General features: G+C 42.8%; 1 pseudogene; it reads left to right on the top strand.

Annotated features, from left to right (window-relative positions):
* Nucleotides 1-6,236: 6,236 nt before the first annotated feature.
* Nucleotides 6,237-6,833, top strand: LOC148853110 (metacaspase-9 pseudogene; annotated as a pseudogene).
* Nucleotides 6,834-7,691: the final 858 nt, after the last annotated feature.

Below are 7,691 nucleotides of genomic sequence, written 5' to 3'. Positions count from 1 at the left end.
ACAAAAATCTAATGTATTTGATATTTTTCTCAAATTTAAATGACATGTTGAACTTTTATTTGACAAAAAAAAATTAAATATGTCCAATATGATTGGGGAGGGGAATACTGAAACTTTCATAATATCTTGACTCTCAAGGCATCAGACACCGTGTCACCTGCCCTCACACTCATGAGCAAAACGGCATGGTCAAAAGGAAGCATCGCCATGTGATAGAGTCCACCCTCACCTTACTGGCCACCTTCTCTCTTCCCCAGAATTTTTGGTTTGATGCAGCTGAAACTCCGATTTTCTTGATTAACGGCATCCCTTCTCAGACTCTTCAAGGCAAGTCACCATATGAAATTTTATTTCAGCACATACCAGATTATTCTCTGCTTTGCACCTTTGGCTGCGCATGTTATCCTTTCCTACGACCGTACTATAGACATAAAATGGACTACAGATCCTCTCTCTGCATATTTTTGGGATTCAACTCCTCTCACAAGGGTTATCTTTACTATGATATCAAGACAGGTTGGCTGTACATTTACCGCCATGCTATTTTTTATGAAGACCTATTTTCTAGCTTGCCACCACCAATACCATCTCTAGAACCTAGTTCTACAAGCATCAATCTGCTTCCAGTGTGTGTACCTTGGCAACCAAAATTTGTTCCTGCAGCTTCATCTCATACACCTTACGTGACTGATGTGCCTAGATCAGATACCAACAATAATGTTGTTGAAAGTGTTGGCCCTACTTCTGCTTTAGATGAACTTCCCCGCACCCGACCTCAGACTCGGTTGGTTCAAGATCTGTTAGACTCCAAGCAACTTGTTCCCGCTCCAGTTCGGTGCACTCATACTATGGTTACCAGGTCCAAGTGCTTTGAAGTCTCTATGGCTACTCGGTACCCTCTTCCCCTTTGCTATACTGCTTCTATTGCTGCTACTATATCTGAACCAATCATTTATTCCCAAGCCTCTAAACATCGTCATTGGTCTGATGCAATGTCCAAAGAGTTTCAGGCTCTTGTTCAAAACAAGACTTGGAATCTCGTTCCATATCATTCTTCAATGAATGTGGTTGGTTCTAAATGAGTGTATAAAATCAAACGGAAACCCGATGGATCTGTTGATCGCTATAAAGATCGGCTTGTTGCTCAGGGTTTTACTCAAATCTCGGGTGTGGATTTTTTTGACATTGTTAGCCCAGTTATTAAACCCACCACTATTCGTATTATCCTCTCTCTTGCAGTTTCCCATCAGTGGGTTATTCGAAAACTAGACTTCAATAATGCCTTTTTCAATGGTCTTGTCACTGAGAACATTTATATGTACCACCCTAAGGGTTTTGAGAATGTAGATTGGCTCAACCATGTGTGCAAGTTGTCCAAAGCCCTCTATGGGCTTCGACAGGCTCCTTGAGCTTAGTTCTCACACCTTAGCTCTAAGCTAATTGAACTGGGATTTCATACCTCTAGATGTGATCCCTCTCTTTTTATTTATCCTCATGATGCTCACTATATATACTTGTTATTGTATGTGGATCATGTTATACTCACTGGCACTTCCTTGGATATTATCAAGTTTATTATTACCAAACTAAGTCGAATGTTTCAACTCAAGGGCCTTGGTGACCTCCACTATTTTTTGGGTATTGAAGCTTACAGAGATTACAATGGACTTTATCTCTGTTAACGTTGATATATTATTGATCTTCTTCATCGTGCTGGTCTTGATGGTGCAAAACCTCTCTCTACTCTATGGCGGTGAATGCTACACTTTCTAGACTTCATGGGCCTCCTCTCTCTAACCCGTTTCAATACAGGAGTATTGTGGAAGGGTTATAGTATCTCACTCTCACTCACCCTGACATCAGTTTTGCAATCAACAAGGCTTGTCAGTTCTTACATAATCCCACAAATGAACATTGGAAGGCAGTTAAGCATATTCTTTGATATCTCAAATATACCCTAAACCACACTTTATTCTTCTCCTCTCAGTCCTCCTCTAGTCTCATTGCTTTCTCTGATGTTGATTGGGCCGAGTGCCCTGATGACCTCCGGTCCATTGGTGGCTACTGTGTTTATCTTGGTTCTCATCTAGTGAGTTGGAGTGCTAAGAAGCAGTAGATTGTTTCTAGATCAAGTACAGAAGCAAAGTTTAGGTCTCTTGCAAATACTTCTACCAAATTAATTTGGTTGCAGTCTCTCTTACAGGATCTCGGAATCCGACTTCCATCTACTCCATCACTTTACTGTGATAATTTCAGAGCATGTTATCTTGCTGCTCATCCAATCTTTCATGCTCAGACTCGTCATATAGAAGTTGATTTTCACTTCCTATGGGATCATATTCTCAAGAAGTCTCTCCAACTTCACTATGTTTAGTCATTGCATCAGCTAGCTGACATCTTCACCAAACCGTTGGCTTCCCCTTGGTTTTCATCCATTATGCACAAGCTGCATGTGCTCCCAATGCCCATTCGATTGAGGGGGCATATTGAGGATAACCCTACTACCACATCATCAAATGATGCCATGTCATCAAATAGATCGCCATCCACAGATATAACTCTATCTAGATTAAGATAGAACTCAACTAACTAGATAGATCATATCAGATAGAGTTCAAACCTAAGATAAACTCTATCTGATAGAGTTCAATGTTATCTGACTCTCTCCAACTACGTATTGTACTCAAACGGTACTTCATCTATAAATATGCAAGGTTCTAATGGTTCTCCATTCCATCAAACCATTCTCATTTAATTTAGTCTTTCTATCCTTTATTTATTTCTTAACTCACATTGTGCCAAGCAAGAATGTGGGGCTTTGCATCTTTCCATTCTCACACTCATTGATAATAGGTTGAGTGTGATGTACACCTGTAGCAGTAGAAGTGTTTCGTATCAGGAGGGTTTTGGTTCTTGGAATTGAAGGAGCTGTAGTGAAAGCAGAAGGCAAGAGTACGGTGGTGGTGGCCATATTGGATGTGGACGGAAGACGCCGAGCTATAATCGCAAATTTAGGTTGAATATGGACCTAGGAAAGATGAATATCCGATACTTCTGTTAGAGCCACTAGTTTTGTTCTGTGGTGAACTTTCAGGTGGGAGAATATTGTCGATGAATTGTAGCCGTTCGGTGAATTGTGTAAACTACAAAGGGCTCAGTGGCCCACCATTACCTGCTATAGGTGTACATCACACTCCACCTATTATCAGTAACTGCAAAGCCGTGAGGGTCACCAAGGCGGAAGAACTCAGCCCAATGAGGCCAATACCTTGTTGAGATTGCAGGCTGACAAATGCAATGAAAAGGGTGATGCCCGCCGCACGAGCAAGCCGAACTGGCAGAGGGATGAGACGCGTAGGCCTTGCATGCAAATCAAATGCAGCTATCACAAGAAAAAATACAGCCCTCCACTAACACTATCACTAGTGTGGTTTGGTATGAGATGGAACCTGATCCATGAAACCCCACTAAGTCGTATGAAAATTCACCCAAGTCTTCAAGAACGGAATAATCTCGGCATTGCTTCCCTGTAACAATGAGCACACCCTTTATGTCTCAAAGAATGGTGTAATTGAACAGCTTGTCTTAGGTTCTGTTTCATTTTCTTGAGAAAGAAGATGATGAACAGTGTTTTATTTTCAAGGGTAATTTTGGCATTTTTAAGTCTTAAATTGCACATGTGATCACATGATATACATAACTGATAGTCCATTTATAGGGTACTAAATTGGCACTCAGCCTAAAGTACAAGGTACCTATCGGGAATTTCCCTTTTTTTTGTTCTCGTTTATGCCTTGAATGGAAACCGATTCGTCTGATTCATTATTTTTCATTTTGACGAATTGATTCAATGCTCCTAGTTTTCAATACATTTACACATAACTAGAAAGGGAGAAAAGTAGGTAGGCAGGCAAGATCGGATATGCTCCTCAAAACTGGCACCTCACAGACACATCCTATCATGTATTGGGAGCATCTTCCATACTTATTTATTATTGTTCACAGGAGATGTTCCCAATGCACCCACCCAGGCAGGTTGGGTGGCTTAAAGGGGAGGAGGAGAGGGAGGGAGATGCCAAGGCAGCTGATTCTAATTGAAGCTACTTCCGATGTGTTAAAATGTGCAACTTTTGCCACCACCATGGATCCACACTGCAACGCCGCTTCATCACCCTCTCCTCTATCGTTCTTAGTCCAATTCGCGAAGCCTAGCCCAAAACCTACTACATACACATCCTATGATCCTACTACCCATTTACATCCTCAAGCAAGGCATACTTTTCTATAGACTTTGTTTGTTCGCGATACAAATGGCAAACCATGGTATTTATGTACCCCGGTTCACGTTTGTGAGTGTTCGTTTGAAACATAAAAAAGTAATGATTATTAGAGTAAAAACATATTTTATGATAGTTTTGTACTCTGAGAAGAGAGCACTACTGTACTTATTTTTTGGATACAATTTTGCGTTCTTTTGATAATTAACTTTTTGACCAAAGTTAATGCGTTGGTGTATAAGATAGTTGGAGCATTTAATGATGGACTCACACTTTTGCACTGATTTCAAACAAACAAGATGAATGCAAAATTGGTTTAAAATGTGAACTGCGTTTGCATTCATGAACCGAAAAATGGGTAAATATGTAATGTACATATTTGCATTTGCATTGCAACCAAACACAGCCTTAGTGACAAACATACCCTTGTCTTCCCACTTAATGATACTACTATACCTATTTCACTCCTAAGGATAGATGCCGAGTCTGTTCGCTATTCAAAACAAAAAAAAAAAAAAAGAAACTCATGGGCAGAATCATTTTTCAATGCATGCATGGCCCAACCAAGACGAACCTACCTATTCCCAACCTTTCTCCAATCTCCACCTTGTTCTCAAAGAGTTCGGCTTCAGTCCAAGCACCCTTAGTCAAGGCACCGTTTGTGCAATTGGAAGGTGTGCGTCCTCCAATTCGTGTAAATAGTTGAAACATGCGGGGGATGCTTCACGCCTAGACCTGTTCATGGGCTAGGTTGGGCTCGAGCTGGTCTTTTGCTCTTCACTAATAGAAAATTTTCAAGCTTGAGCCTGAGCCCAGCCTGACCAACGGGCTTACAACTTGGGCCCAAGCCTAGCCCTCATAAAAAGCCCAAAGCCCGACTTAAAGATGAAGATGATTAAGGGCAAACTTAATAAGAGAGAGAGAGAGAGAGAGAGAGAGAGAGAGAGAGAGATGACCTAGTTAACTGGTGGCATCAATGCTTGAGTTTGCCTCTAAGAGTGATAATGGTGCTTGACTTCGCCGGTTCTTGGGAGTATGGGAGTGAGAATGAAAACTGAGAAAGTGAGAAGATAGAAGATGAAAACTGTGCCAACCGGGGAGAGAGAGAGAGAGAGAGAACCTAGTTCGGGTGGTGCTGGTCATCGGTGCTTGAGTTCGCAAAATGAAAGCAGTGCACTTGGGTTTGCTGGTTCTGAGAGTCTGAGAGTGAGAATAAAAGTGAGAAGATAGAACGTTGCTGAAAATAGGGAAATGGTAAAGGGTTAGGCACTTTATGAATTTAAGGTTTAAACTATATAAAAGTCGGGCCGGGATTTTTTTGACAAATCCTGAGCCTGGCCCAAAAAAAATTGAACCGGTATTTTAGGTCCGAGGTCAAGCCTGTAGGCTAAAACTCATGTTCAAGACCATCCCCAGCTCGTGAACAGGTATTTCATGCCCTTAGTTAAGCAAAACCCATTTTTTGAGTATTTCTTGAGTGTCACAAGGGAGTGACTCATTCTTTTCTCCCTCTCTCTCCCCCCATCCACCCAGCAGCAACTTAACATCCATTACGATCGGCGGCAAACAACCATCACCAACGGATAGATCAACATCAGGTATTTTCTTCTTTGCATCTCTTCTTCTTCCATGAAAACTAACCCTAATCATTTTGGATGGCAGCCATCATCACCGGATACCGGCATCCAACAACCATTATCGGCGACCAGAGGTCTCTTCTCCCTCTTTCTCCCCCCATCCACCCGACCGTGACTTAACAACCATTACCGCCGACAATAAACAACCATCACCGGTGGTGGGATCAACCTAAGGTATTGTCTTCTTTGCTGAAGGTGCTTAGACTAAAGCCGAACTCCCAACTACATTGACTTTAGGCCATTTTAATAACCTAAATCCTCCAAATATGGATATAGGGCCATATATCGAGTCAAGCCGAGATCTGCAACTAACATAACAAACATGACTGGCTACAACTCCACAACAGATGTCGATTTCCGACACCTTGTGAATCTCTTGCCAAAGGGAGCAAGCTTCACCATCATCTCTAACTCCTACCACAGTGGTGGCCTCATCGACAAGGAGAAAGAGCAAATCGGGCCTTCTGTTGCCACCGGCGCACCGCCAGCCCACTACCCCAAGATCATCCCTCTAGACTCAATCCTGCAACACCTGACTTCACTCACCGGCATCGACTTACTAGACATTGGTACCCACATATGCCAAGTCTTCGGTGGTGACGCAAGCATCAAGTTTTGCCTACAAAAGCTTTAGAGCAGTCTGGTGGGGTCTCTACACCCAAATGCAAGCTTTCTTCTCAGTGGTTTCCAGGTGAAGGACACATCTGCAGACATGAATCCGACTGACAACGGAGACATGGCGTATGGAGCATTTAGTAACGTTGTCCAGATGGTGTTGAAGGAGCACAAGACCAAACTTAGTAATAGAGAGCCAGTGACCATGGCAAGAACTATTTTGAAGGAACAAGGCTTAAAGCAGCAACCTTGCTTCCTTTTCTCGGATAGCTCTAACCGGGATCCCAATGCTTCTTCCGTGTGAACTTGTCTGCTTCGGCGAGGAACTTCTTCATAGGTGTTGGAGGGTTCAGTTCGATCTCCCAGTGCAAGTCAGGGTGGTGGACACCGTTCACTGCTGCGGTTAGCTGTACCGTCGGGTTGAGGTTGGGGATTTGGAGATGTTCTAGATTGAATCTTTTGTTATAATCATAGAGTGTCTCATTTGGTCGCTACATGACTCTTAGTAGGTAGGTTGTAGATTTATGACACTTTTTACTGGTGGAGAAGTGAGTGATAAATAGATTAGTGAACTGATCCCCACTTTTTGTGGAACCATGGGCCAATCCTAAGTACTACAATCGAGTTGTGTCTCGAAGAGTTGTTGGGAAAACCATGCACAAACTTGCATCGTTGGCCCTGTGCAGTTGCTAAGGTCTGGAAACTGTCAACATGGTCCATAGGGTTTGTTGTTCTGTTGTAGGATTCGAGGCTGGGGGCCCTGAAGTCTTTAAGCCGCAGAGCTGTTAGTATCTTGGGGGCTAACGGCGAGGTACGAGATATTGGCCGCCTAGACAAGTTGCCTACCTGGCTAGCTTCCTTGTTTTCGTTTCTTTTGTCCATCTCGCTTACAAACGGAGCAAGATGACTCTTCTTCGAGGCATGATGGGTACATTTGTGGCACCTCCTTCTGGACCCCTTGGATGAACTAGCGGCTTCAATTCCAATAGGTGTAGTAGCTCGCCTTTCCATCGGGGTCTGGTTCAGGTTTTGGTTTGGAACCTGGTTAGGAACCTAACTAGGAACCCAATCAGGAGTTAGGTTAGGGTTCAGCCCGACATTCTAACATTGTTGTAGTTGTTACTGCTATGTTCACTAGTTTTGTTAGTGAGCCTGTTGTTGT

The sequence above is a fragment of the Nelumbo lutea genome, chromosome 5 (genome assembly GCF_056320005.1).
Source record: "Nelumbo lutea isolate HS-2025 chromosome 5, American lotus-T2T, whole genome shotgun sequence".
In the NCBI taxonomy this organism is placed as follows: Eukaryota; Viridiplantae; Streptophyta; class Magnoliopsida; order Proteales; family Nelumbonaceae; genus Nelumbo; species Nelumbo lutea.
The sequence above is the reverse complement of the archived record's forward strand: the minus strand, read 5'-3'. Positions and strand labels throughout refer to the sequence as shown.